This window comes from Eubalaena glacialis, chromosome 5 (genome assembly GCF_028564815.1).
Source record: "Eubalaena glacialis isolate mEubGla1 chromosome 5, mEubGla1.1.hap2.+ XY, whole genome shotgun sequence".
Lineage (NCBI taxonomy): Eukaryota > Metazoa > Chordata > Mammalia > Artiodactyla > Balaenidae > Eubalaena > Eubalaena glacialis.
The window spans coordinates 7,700,402-7,714,963 of record NC_083720.1 but is presented as its reverse complement, the minus strand read 5'-3'; positions in this window follow the sequence as shown (position 1 = coordinate 7,714,963).

Genomic DNA, 14,562 nt, shown 5'->3' with positions numbered 1-14,562 from the left:
TGACCTACTCTTGAGCCCACTTTTCACAGTGAACCTTCATAGTCTTTATTTCTCCAGCTCGTAGGTGTTGTTATCTTGTTTAATAATTTCAGCACAGGTTATTATCAGGTTTTCCCTTAAAGTAGTCACTCATGGCACTGCATGTGTGTTTAAATACCCAAGCATGCTTTCATTGATGTACTAAAATAAATGTTAGTGTCAAAATTTATTTCTCCCTCTTTTCTGGTTTTGCTAGTTGCCAGTTGGTCATTCATTTTCAACTATTTTCCTCTGATGAATATGCAAATATACTCTGTAAGAGAATTTCCTGTCCTAAATACTTTTCTTTTGCTCTAAAAGAAAAATTACATCTGTGTGAGTATGCTATTTTTGGATTGAGTATTTTTCTCTCTGTCCCACTGATTTCTACTAGGTAGTGCTACCGATTAAAAGCTGTTGCTAATCTGATACTTTTTCTTCCATAAGCAACTTGTAATTTACTGGAAGCTTTGGAATATTGTCTTTATGCTTGGAATTCAAGATATTCCCTATCTTGAATATCTGGTAAAGGCATTTTAAAATTAGTCCTGCCTGGACATGATGAGATTTTTACATCTTTCTTTGGATCAGATATATTGTCCCCTTTGATTTATGTAATCATTACTTCTATATCATCTATTCCTTTTCTTTTTCTAAAACACATATTAATTTTCATATTACATCCCTGGCAACTATCCTAAAACCCTGTTTCCATCACATGCCTTCTGTTTCGTTCTGTGGGTTTTCAGCTATTAATTTCACGTGATTTGCCAAGCCACTAACTTGGTGCTGAATACTGATGACCCAGTCTTCCAAATGCTTCAATCCGTTTTCAAAATGTTAATATCATGACTTTAATGACTTAATTGGTGCTCCTCGAGGGCGCATATTATCATGTTGTTTAGGTGGTCGTCTGCCGACTCCAGTGACTGTTCCAGCGTGAGCGACTTCATCTCTGGGTCCTGTCTGGTACGCCTTCCTGTGGTTCCCTGTGCTCTTAAACATAGTAGGATTTTCTTCCTTTCACACTCTCGGTGATCACGTTAAGTTATTAGACTGGCTTGGACAAAGGGATACTCACCAGAAGGTACAGCTTTTTCTACGCCTCTGACCAAGCAGGAGACAATCTCTTAACAGCCCACTGTCTCTCTGTGACCCGGCAGGTACAGATCTTCCTCAAGCATCTGTGTACTGAAGCACTGCTGGTTACTGGGAAATCCTGTTCTATTCCTCAACTCAGAACCGAGTCCTGTGCTTCAGGGCATCCAGATGAAGCCTTCTGCCTCAAATGCCCTCTCTAGTTTTGATGTTAAAAATACTATCATCTTATCCCAGAGAAGACAGGAGATAAAAATACATATTCCCCCCCCCTTTTTTTTTTTCTCAAAACACCTCTTCCAGTAAAACTCTCTTCAAATAAAATAATGAAATATTATTTAGGAACACAATATATCCATAGATATTACAATAAATAATACTTTAGTCTGTTTTTTTCAAAAATTCATGTGCAAACTCCTGTATCATACTCAGAGGCTTTACACGTGGCCTTCTCATTTTGTCACCAACACCAATCAGGGTGGGCGTGGAGACAGGAAGGAAGAAGGAATGTAAGTGGGGTATTTAGTCTTTATAATATTGCACTGAAATTTTAGCTAAGTAGCAATTCTAAGCAGCCATTTTCTTCTGTGGAAGAAATGATGCAAGGTGGGAAGGGGCAAAAGGGTAAAAGAATCAATTACTTGTTGGCAAGACACAGTGTGACTACCCCTCTCCTTTACTCTCGTATGAATGAATGCTACTTATTGAAACATAATTAACTCTAACATTAGTGGAGCGATGCTGCTGACTACAGAGTAGGTTCTGGAACTTTGTCAAAAAAGGTGCTCATAACAAATCGACCCCTCCTCTCACGTGTAATACATCCCCCTCACAAGCAGCAGCATCATTCAGGAAGCCTCCTGCAGGAAGCATTGACTGGACACTATTGTTTGGTGGTCAGTCGGTTTCATGGGGTTACTCTGTAACTCACAAGGTTCTTATTCTTAGAGGTATAATGACAGTAAGGTTAAGTGTTTAGAAAAAAGTTAAATGGACAGTGTAAAATAAATTCTATGAAGACTATTAAGTAGGTTAACTACTGCTGCTGAAACAAATATGCCTAAAAATACGCACAAGAATATTCAGAGTTTCTTGTTCACATATTAGCCCAAGGAGGGGGCAGGCGGAGGACTGCCTGTTGCTCAATGGAGTCACTGAAGGATGCTGGTGGGGGGCAGGTCTGCCACCTTCAATACGTGGTTTCCAAAACTGCTCTGTGAGTTGTGTTCATTCCTGTCAGAAGAGGGAAGAGCACAGATGAACAGATATGGGGGGAAGTTAAAGAGGCTGGTCTGGAAGTGGCTCCCACCACTTCTCCTCAAGTACCATTGACTGAAATGGGATCACATGGCCCACCGGGAGGCTGGAGAACACAATCTAGCTCTAGGCCTCGAGAGAAGAGAAAGTTAAGTCTCTGCTTCATGGGCTTAAACTAAGTTAATTAATAAATACACAAATATCAGTTTAACATGATGTAAGTATGGTTTAACATTTAAGGACAATCCATACTTATCTAGAAGCCAGGATGAAATCAGTTCAGTACTTTTATCTTCTCTACTCTTATAAACCACACTTCCAAAATGCTCTACATGCGCAGCCAGCTCATAGTAAATGGCACATTTTTTCTCTTGAATGTTATAGCTCACTCGAGCTTTTGGTGGAAAGAAAATATTGAGAAAAACATGATATATTGGGGGAATATCTAAATTTTTTCTTCTATTATTTTTTAGTAGCAGCACTTCTCTTTGATTTTGCTTGGTGAAGTCTGCACTACCAGTTTGCCACTGCGTGTCGTTTTTGTGGGAATGGCATCAGCAGACCTGCTCCAAAGCCATGCCCCAATTACATGTTTGCCTATGCACCAACCATGCTAATCAAACTATAGCCCTGGGCATTGAAGTCTCACATGGACTCATACAAGGACAGAATGTCATGAACAACTAACTCTAGTTAATTACGATGTCAACGCCCTGAATAGGAGGCGCTGAGCTCTGCTGCTGAGATTGACAAGCTCACTTGGTTTTTTCCTACCCAAAGCCCAGTTCTTAGACTCCCTTTGATATAGTGAGCAGTATCCCTCCCATTATATATTTGACTTCTTTTTTATTGATTTTTGCTTAAATTAGATTCAGGATCTTTTGCTCCTTTCTGAGGAAACTAACTCAAACACCATGTAAACCCCCTTAGCTAGGCCATCCAGAGAAAAGATAAGACATTAAACCCACATTTGCAGTTAAAAGGTGTACAGTTGTAGCAACTGTGATCAACTGGTCTTTTTCAGCAAATAATTACTACGTAAGTTAATAACTAGGATTGTGGGGATACATGTTCTTAGTGGTACCAGATATCATCCAAGAAGGCAAAAAAAAAGAAAATGGTGAGATTCAGTAGGGAGGAAAACTTTGCCTGTCTGTACAGGAACATGACACACTTCTCAGTGATGTGTAGCAGTGCTCCTGTATGACTCTCAAACATCCATTCCACATAAGGTTTAAGAACTAAAAATCATATTTTCAGGAATCAAAAGCAACCAGGTTCATGGCTTCAGCTTCTACCCAGAAGGAGAAATCATTAAGTGCTGTTGACTACCTGTTTGCTTACTCTATAGAAACATTAGTTTTATGACCTTGAGGGCATATTATAAAACTTAACTTTTCAGGCCAAGAGACCTCAGTTGATAATTTAAATTCTCATGCTGCAGCTATTTTTATTTCTATGGATTAAAAATATTTAATTGGCATGTGCCCTGAGGCTTTTTGCAATGGGTTTATCTTTACAAATAATTAATAATCAACATTAAAAGCAATATTTTAATTTCTAAGCAATTTAAGTGTCCAACAAGTCTATTGTGGTTGTATTTTTGTCTGAGAAAAGCAGATATAACAGATGAATATAATCAGCATTAACATAAAAGGGCCTAAGAAGAATGAATTAAATTCATTAAGCTGGCAATTTCAAAATTACCATTTTAAAGGAAAAACTGGACACTATGAATTTATTTTGTAATTAGCCTGTGAACTATTTGTTTTGAATATACGTTTATAGCAAAGGCCTACGGCTATTATATACATATGTCAATCTCAGGTATGACAATGTTAACATCCTAAACTCAGAACCATCTATATAACACACATAACAATCAAACTACCACAGACTTTGATTCCACAGTCAACAACACTTAGTACCCAAGAAAAAAGTTAAGGTTTTAGGTTTTTTGACCATATAATGAAGCTAGGAGCTTCACATATGGTATACCCATTCAAATTTGCATTATTATTGTCATTTCCATTCTGAAGGTAATACTACTAATTCAAAAACTTTGTCGCTTTTTCTCTACCTCTCTTCCTCTCACTCTCCCTCACCTTCTATCTTGCCCTCTATCTCTCTCTTCCACTCATCTGCGAAATCAGTCTAATTTGATGCTAACATTTGTAAGTCTGCAATTCCAACATTTAGATTTTTCTTAACACCTGATACAATGTACATTCCTTTCAGTTAGCAATATTTGTGTATATGTATATATGGTTTTATATTGATATGAATATACTGATCTATCTTCTTGAGCAACAACAAACCAAAAAAAAAAAACACAAGGAAATCTCAAATACTTCATGTTTGAGATATTTGAGATGCTATATTGATATGCTCACAGCTAAATTTAGTTCAGTGAATGGGTAGTTCAATCACAAACTGAAAGATGGGAAAACACATACAAACTTAAAATAACAAGGGAATCAGAAAAATAAAGATCTTAAGTCTTCCTACTGTAACCCCTGGACTGAAAAACATCATGACAACACTCACTATAGTGAAGAATTCACTGATCTCCAACCAGGCTGTAATTTCAGGTTAGCTCAGCCTCTTTACCAAGACCCCTTTTTAAGAGAGATTTTGGGAAGGAAGCAGTTACATTTGTGATCAGGGAAATGAACAGAACATCAAGGCCAGATATAGATTAAAAGATCATGATTTGGTAAGGCTTTGGTTTGGGTTATTAGCAAACAAAGTCCAAAGACTGAATTAAGAAATTGAGGCTTTTCAGGACTTGAAACTTCAAGCCTCTATTGGGAAGGGAAGAACAGATATTTAAGGTACTTTCTAGAAGTGTACTTGGGCCTTTGAGACACTTCAGGGTGGAGTATCTACAAGGAAGTTTTCTCTTGCTAATATGGATTACTTTTCCTATAAACACATGGATGTATTATTTTGTTCCCACTTCCCACTAGGAAAGGGTGAGGAAAACAGAAAAAGACTGTACTACTAGTAATAAGATTACCTTTTCCCCCTCATCTATCAGATCCAAAGCATTTTGGGTTTTAAAAATATTTCCATTTGGAACTTTCCCTAACTTCCCTAAATAGTATTTTAAACTGAAAAGTATTACTCCATTTCACTTTTAGAGCTAAGGTTGGTAACAGCTTCCTGCTATTGGGTGTTCCAGGGTAATTCCCCATTCCTGTTGGTATCATTTTAAAGTTTCCATAGCTTTGTAAATAGTCCATCACTTTCGAGTGTTTCACCTGTTTCCTACTGGACTGATTCAGAATCATTGATTTCCCTTTTTCTTTAAGCCCCACAGTGAAAGAATCAGCAAATGCTGACATTTCTACTTTCAAATTATATCCATAATCTTATCTTACCGTATTCACTGCTAACCATTTTCCAGTGCTTCCCCTTTTATGCCATGGCATAGGGAGGTTGATACTACTTTTATCAACACTGAGGTAAAAGGACAAGGCTGTTCACAACTGAAGTGATAGACCACTGGGGACAAGAGACATCTAGATCCGTCAAACTGCCCTCAAGGGCTCAGAGGACTGATATCTCTGCATTTAACCTGGGAAACTCTGCTCTACTCTAAGCCGTCATTTTCAATGCCTGAAGTATGGCAAGAGCCTTCTACCTGCTCTCCTGGCCCCCACTAGTTCCCTTGGTCAGAAGAGCTGGGGTTATCGTTTGAATCATGCCTCAATCTCCTTGTTGCAGACCTAAAACCCCCAAGTGGCTTTCCATTACAGGTGGAATAAAATCCAAACTGAAAGACCCATTTAAGGCCTGTCTTCTGCTAACCCTCCCCAACTTCTCACCTACAAAGCATTTACTAGACACCTGCTACATCCTTAGTTGTACCTCAGAAACCCCTTGGTTCATACTCTTTTTGGCCCATTTTCAGTTGTTCCTTTTCCTTAGAACACTCACTCCCCTCAGAGCTTCACTACCTTGTATATCTCATATACTATTTAATTCAAGGACGCCTCCTTAGAAAACCCTTTTACAGTCCAACTGAACTAGATTCCTGTACCAGTCACTCTCTACTGTATCACTGATCTTTTTTCCTCATGGCTCGTATCAACCAGTAAACTTACCCTATATATTTATTGATTGATTTTTCTGGGCTCTGAGGGTAGAGATATTGTCATGAATTTACGGCTGGAAGAATAGCACCTGATTCATAGTGGTGTTCAAAATTACAGGGCGACAGTTGCTGTCTGACTTGACTCGAGAAGCTTAAATCTCCTTTAAGCCTCTTATTTCTTTCCATTGAATTGGAACTAACTGCGTTGCTAATCTATCATTGTGTGGACCTGAGGATTAATTGACGTATTTATGTAAGAGAATTTGGTGTTCTACAAAAGTCTAGACCTACACAAGTGATGTGTTGCATGGTATGCTGGAGACAGCTCCGAGATTGCAACAGCTATTAAATTTTCAGAAATCTTGTGAGCTGGCCGACACCACACTGCATCTTGAAAGCAGCCCCAGTAGAAGTAAGTACATCATGGAAATCAGAAAATACTACAAATCAGGGCCATTTTGTCCTCAAAGATCTGGTTGTTAAATATCTACCAGTACATCACTGAATTCCAATCTGCATTCATAAATATGCCTCTTTAATAGCAATACTACAAAGACTATATTATAAAGTAGTAAAAATTTTAAAGTAACAGCTTTATGGATTAGGAACCAAAATAATATTATCTTTGAATCATATTTTATTTAAATTTGGATTTGTAATAACTAAATTATAATACACTTGCATCATCAAATCTGCTGTTTTAGGACATGTTCAAAAAAAGCAGCATTTTGTGTTCAGACACAGTCCTTTCAAAGAAATGAATTCTTTAAAATTTTATAAAATCTAAGATAGTATCTTTCTCACCAAGCCTTCTTAAAATCCTAAGACAGTGATTTACTATTTCACTGGGCATTAGAATCAACAAGACGCTTTTGAAAATTTCAATACCCATGAGCCACTGCCCATGACCAGTTAAATTTGAATTTCTGATGTTGGAACCCAGATATCAGTATCTTTTTAAGCTCCCTAAATGATTCCAATATGCAGATAAAGTTGATCCACTATCCTAAGGCATGAGAGTCTTTAAATGGGCAGCATGCCTAGTAGACAGAGATTTGCTATGAATATAGATATAGATGGAATATTTCTACTTAAACCTTATGCCAGTCAAGTTAAACTTTTGTAGATACATTATGTCATTATCTCCGAAATGTGTTTGGTTGAAATCCAAGGAAGATAAATGAGCACTCTTCTTAGAAATGGTTTAATTTGGCAGACACCACCACTTCCATAAACAAACTGTTCAACAAAATCAATTCTTGGAATCATTATAACTTTAAGAATAGGAATTAAAGAACTATGTGGCAGGTGTTACATGTAGCTGCAGTAAACATAATGGAAACATTTGTACATTTCATTATTAACAATATTATTTCTCCAGGTGCCTGTTCACAATTTTAAACATATACCATAGCAGACTGGCTTACCCATTCTACTCTACTATTGTCTAAACATATTCTCCTAAGATAAGAGTGTATTGCCATTATCTATACAGGGAAATCTCTAATAGTGTCAGTTAAAATGGATAATGTCAATTGTTTTAATCAACAACGTGCCAAAATACCTCAGAAAAATATTTATGACCACTCCAAAAGGTGTTTATCTATAAAGATATATCTACCATTTTAATCTAGCTATCTAGGTACCCAGCTACGCATCTAGATTTAGGTAAACACATTTCAAGCTATAGAGTAGTTACTGCTGCTGTTTTCTTATATCTGAGACAGAATGAATGTGATAGCAAAATAAAAACAACTGAAATAGGAAAAAAATTGTTTCAAGAAACTTATCACAAGTGCACTAGGGATAACAATGGAAATTCCTTCTGCATTATAGGAGCTTGGTGTATATCTTGAAATTTGTAAATGGGGCCAATGGAGACCTGTGAATTAAAGATGTAGCATCGTTGCCCACTATTTGCTGCTCTGAAAGAGACAAAAGTTGAATAGACAGCATTTTTGTTTTATTCTTAGTCATTCCCTTTTTCCCCAACCAACACAATGTATTTTTTCCTTTTATGTGTGATACGGATTTAGAACAATGCTACACTGTAAAACTGTATACATTGTAAAATGCTCAAATATATAAAATTGAGCTTGCTTTCAGTTAATTTCTTATGATAGATTAAACACTTGCTTTAAAAAGCAGTCCTCTTATTTGAATTACCATAGATAATACTTAGAAATCCCTGTTTAAAGAAATATCTTAAGTTTCCTATAGAGTATATTTCTGTATTTTTTCTATGCCACATGATTTTTTTTTAATTTAAGGTATGCTCTTTAGAAATTTATTGGTTCCTCCCAAGATAAAAGTAAAGAAAACCATAAAATTTAAGTGCTATGAAATGCCATTAAAATGTTTAGAGGATCAAAGTTGATGAATCATAAATAATTTCTAGCATATTCTCCATCATGAAAATACTGAAAATTGCAAGATTTAAAACCAGATAATTGTTATTTCAGAAGATTGTGTAAAAGGGATAGGGAAAGGGAAAGTGCACAGTCCTTGACTCCTTTGTGAATCTACTTGCCAGGTTATCTGACACATAATCCAACCCTTTCGCTGATGCACAGTCATACACTGAGCTTCTGCTGGGTGATACCATCTGAATGATTCACAAACAATTCAAATACCAGTCCAAAAGTAAACATGAATTTCTATTCAAATATGCTGAACCTCCCATTTTCACATTCATGCAGAACAATACTACGATCTCGAAACTGATTTTTTACATGCGAGCGCTAGGTTCACCTTGAAGGCTAGAATTAAAAATAAGTTTATTTTTATGAAAATATTTCATTAAACTTAATTATTTCTTCCAGAAATTAAATATAAATTTCAGGTTTATCTAGGTAATTTTGATTTAAATTTTGAAAGTCATGAATTAATTATATCCATTTTCATTTAAATTTTAATATACCATTTTTGAATATTTGAAAGAACAGTAATGTTTTCGGAAAACATTAGTAACTTTTAATATTTATGCTTAATTTACATACTTTATGAAACTATATTCAAATTCTGTAATCTGAAAATATCTTTAAAATATTTAGATGTGAAGGATTATAAAGATATTTTTATCATTTTAAAAGTATATGGCAATAATTATTGCCAACAGAGTACAAATTAAGTAAAATCTTTATATATTTATAATCAAGTGACTTTTGTCAAAGGCAAGAAAAATAAATTTCATGACAAAAACAATTTGTAATAATATATAACTTGAAAAAATATATTTTTGAATTATTAAAGTTTTAATTCTCATTCTTATCCAAATATTGTCTATCCATCAACAGCTTAGCTCATACAATAATAAATATATTCAGTTGTTTTTGATATGTTGCTAAATTTTTGTCATTTAACAAAAAAAGTTATACACATATTCATTAAGTTCCTGGGGCTGCTGTTACGAAGTACCACAAGCTAGATGGCTTAAAAGAACAGATATTTATTCTCACAGTTCTGGAGGCTAGAAGTCTGAATTCAGGATGTTGGCAGGGTATGCTCCCCCCAAAGCCTCCAGGGGACAGATCCTCCCTGGCCTCTTCTAACTTCTGGTGGCTCCAGCTGTTCCAGTCATCACATGGCTCCCATTCTCATATGGCCATCTTCTATGGCTGTGTTTCCATGTCTTCACACGGTGTTCACCTTGCGTATCTGCCCAAATTTCCGGCTTCTTATAAAGACACCAATCATTTGGATTAAGGACCTAATGACTTCAATTTATCTTGACTAAACCTGCAAAGACCCTATTTCCAAATAATGTTCATAGGTACTAGGAGTTAGGACTTTAATATATCTATTTTGGGGGCAGAAACAAATCAACCTATAAAAATGTATTTTTCAGCTTCTTGTTGAGGTAAAGGCATAAAACTTTACACTTTACACTTTAACTTATAAATTTTAGACATGTGGTATGTTGGACATCATTTGTCCTCTTTTCCTTGGCCCCCAAAATATTTAGGATGGACTTTACAGTTAATAACATTTATTGCATTTTTAATCTACAATATAATCAAGTATTTCTGATTCCTCATAAAATGTCTGATGTAGAAATAGTATCTTTAGTCTTTTATTCCCAGTGTCCAGTGCACAAATTATATCAGTATTCAATAAATATTTGTTTAAAGAACTTTAAAAAAATCATGTTACCAAATTTGAAGAGAGAAAAAAGAGAGGGATGAGAGAGGAAGCAAAAATGTTCTTTTCTCTCTTTTTTAATTCTCTACAGACCATGGAACAAACCTATTGCTACTTTTTCTTGTTTTTTAAATTCTTAATGTTTTAAAGATTTTTAACACATTATATTCTAGAGGAAAAAGTTTTGATTACTTACTTCCCTTACTAGCAGGACTCAAAGAAACCTAAAAGTGCTATTGTTTCCCCTAACTTCTTGATTTCAAAAGCCAAATATAAAATAGCCCCAAATAAAAAACACACAGTGATATGAGGCACAAAGGCAATGATTTTCATCTGTTCTACTCACTGATGCATCCCTAAGTGCTAGAATTGCCTGGCATACATTAGGCATCCAATTAATGTGTTGAATTAATTGATAATATACATACTTCTCTTATGGGAAATACTTGAAACATATATTTATAGTTAGGTTACTCTTCTAAAAAGCAGAATACCCAGAAGAGATCTTTTAGGTGCCTAATAAAATTTATTAAGGTAATGACCCAATCTCACTGACACAGAATCATCTGTCTTTTAACCACTTCCTTGCCTCAGGTGGGCAGGATGTTGTCACACTGCAGGTAATAAACAGCGCCACCACAATATTTTCTTTTTTTCTCTCTAATGGTTTGGTATATTCAAGAAAGAGAAACTTATATATGAGCTGCAAACTTGATGAAATGAAATTGTTAATGAGCTCCTCTTAAAAGCTTCTTTCCTTGAAGGGAAATGAACTTAGCACCGCAGAAGAGCTGGCTCAACTTCTAATAGTAATTAGGTCAATTGACCACACTTGAGGTCTGTATAAAAAAGGAAAGTAAAGAAACTGAAGAAAAGGTTGCATACTAAATTTTAATTATATCATATTATTAAGAAAAGCATCCACATATTTACCTTCTCAGACTATTTCATTGTTAATATCATTGAACAAAAGGATAGACTAGATTTTTAAAATAAACTTTTAATTTTATAACAGTTTTAGATTAACGGAAAAATTTCAAGGATTTTACAGAGTTCCCATAACCCCCAAACCCAATTTCCCCTATTATTAATGTCTTACATTATATGGCACATTTGTTATAATTAATGAACCAATATCAATATATTACCAGTAACTAGTTTCCATCATTACTGAGGTTTTCGCAGATTTCACCTATGTCCTTTTACTGTTCTAGGATTCTGTTCAGGTTACCACATGACATTTGGTCATCATGTCTCTTTGGGCTCCTCTTGGCTATGGCAGTTTCTCAAATTTTCCTTGTTATGGAGGACCTTGCCAGTTTTGAGGGGTACTGGTCAGGTATTTTGTAGAAAACCCCTCAATAGGGATTTGTCTGATCTTTTTCTCTTCCTCCTGATTAATATGGGTGCTTTGGGAGTTAGATCACAGAGGTAAAGGTCTATTTTACGGTAAGTGTTATTATCTCATACCACTTGTAAGTGCTATCCGTGTGAGCCCCACTGCTGATGCAGGCCAAGATCGCATTGCTGAGGCAGTGTTTGTAAGGTTACTCCACTATAAACTTACTCTGCTTTGCCTCTTCCATACTGTACTCTTTGGAAAAAAATTAATACATGCACCCTGTGCTTAAGGAGAGGGAATTTATGTTCCATCCCCTTCATGTCAGAATATCTGCATAAGTTACTTAGAATTATTCTGCATGGGAGATTTGTCTATTCTCCCTCATTTATTCAAATAATCATTTGTGTCAGTATGAATTCATGGATATTTATATTTTGGGTTAAAATCCAATACTACTTCAATTTTTTTCCAGCTTGGGCTATTGGGAGCACAACTAAAATTAAAACGGATGAAAAAACTTCAAGTGTAACCCTTCTGATGCTTTCTTTCCTGGCCTAACATGGGCTGTGTCTACATGGCACAAACTGCAATGACATTAGTGAAAATATATTAATCAGCTATCTAGTTCCTTAAATAGAAATCAAAATACCAGGCTTGTATTCTTGCATTTTAAGTACTTAAATATTTGTATAATATGGACATAGTCTGGAGATTTTCTGCCAGCAACACTGTACATTTCTTTCCAGCATAAACACAGACTATCAGGGATCACTTTGACATTAATGCAGGTCCTTGATGTTGTATATGTGACAGACCTGCCCACTGATTTTGTTCCCAAAATGGTGTCTTTTCATCTTTGTTTTCTAAAACCATAAAAGGCTGAATCAGCTTGAATAGTTTCAAAAGCACAATTTAACATCTATTTGATAATATTCAATTTAAAATTCTAATCAAAGCATTTTTAGTAGGGTGATGAGAGAATGTATGCATTGTTTATAAAGTAGGATCATATGCTTTTAATAGAAATAGAAATAATGAGAATGGGACAAAGACCATTCTTCTCATTAAGTATGCGCTCCTTCCCACAATCATAAGAGGAAATTTTATTTTAAAAAGTGTATAATAATAAAAGCACTACAACCTAGTTCTCTCAGCACACATACGTGATATCCATTTCTTAAAGGAGAAAATAAGTTTCACAAAGTTTAAGAAACATATCCAGGTTTACACCACAAAAAAAAGACTAAGGTTTCAATATAAAATCATCTAACTCCAAAACCTATGCTCTTTGATTACAATTATTTTTGTTAGTTTAAAATTTAATAAAAAGGAGAAAATACAAAATTACATACAATTATAGTAAAACCTGGAGTTGTGTATGGGTCAGGTGCAGGATAAAAGGAAGCATATCCTAGACTGAAGCAGTTAATAAGGAACAAAGGTAGCTTAAGTAAAGTTTATAGAGTTTTAAAAATCTATTTTGCATTATTTTTTATTAACTGTAGTTTCAAAAGAAAGTTTTTATTCCATATCAATATCTGTTCTCTTCATTTTTGATTTTAACAGTATACAATACTTCAGTGAATTCTCAGACCAGCATGAAACAAAGAAAATTACCCCAATGTGCAAAATCCCATTTTTATGCATGGTATTTAAATCGGATCACTAAAAACATACACAGGGTTTGAAGACACTGAAATAGTGAGGTGGTTCCATCGAAGCCAGAGGCCATAAGGAAAAAGCATAGGGAACCAAACCACTGTGTAGTCTTTCAGTTTGTAAACTCCATGAGATTTTATTAATTCATCTGAGGATGACCTAATTTTCAATGATCTCTCAGCACATTTTACCCACTTGATCCCCATATGCTCCTAATAACTTATCTAACCTAGCTAATACAAGTTTGCATTACTCCTGGAAACATTGTGAGAATGACAGCATTTCCAGTGAATTAGGCATGCCTTTTATTCTTGGGGGACTTCCATGTTTAAATGAATACTCACATGCTTCATTACAGTATCTCTAAAATACATGCAAACCCTGAGGCATACCAAATTACTGAATTAAGGTAACATAATTCTTAGAAAAAGAGTTCAGTACTTCGTTCCTAAAATATACCTATGTCTCCAAGGTTCTGACTAATTTATACTGCTAGGGGAACTGCCCCAATTTACTTTGGCTTTCAATAAAATACCTACAGCTGCCTCTAGCTACAGCTCTGATTCGGGACAGCAGTACCAGCCAAATTAGCGTTATCATATAGTATCATTATTTTTAACAGACCTTCACTTCATCAGAGTGAAAAGATGAGGACTCAATCTAACTTGTTAGGTTGTTGTTACAGGGAAAGCTCACCATACGTGCAAATGGCAGATTAATATTAGTTTGCAGCTGTACTAAAGAAAACATGTTCTTTTATGTATGAATAACACCAACTGTAAAGTTGGGACAGTTTTTTCTTCACCTCACTTAGTGGTCTGAGAATTCACAGAAGTGGAGAAGATGGTTAAAATTAAAGAAATGGTGAAATGTTGTTAGGGAATAAAACCATTTTTCGTGTGTCCATTAAATAACAGAAACGGATTCTTACCTCTTGAATAAAATGAAC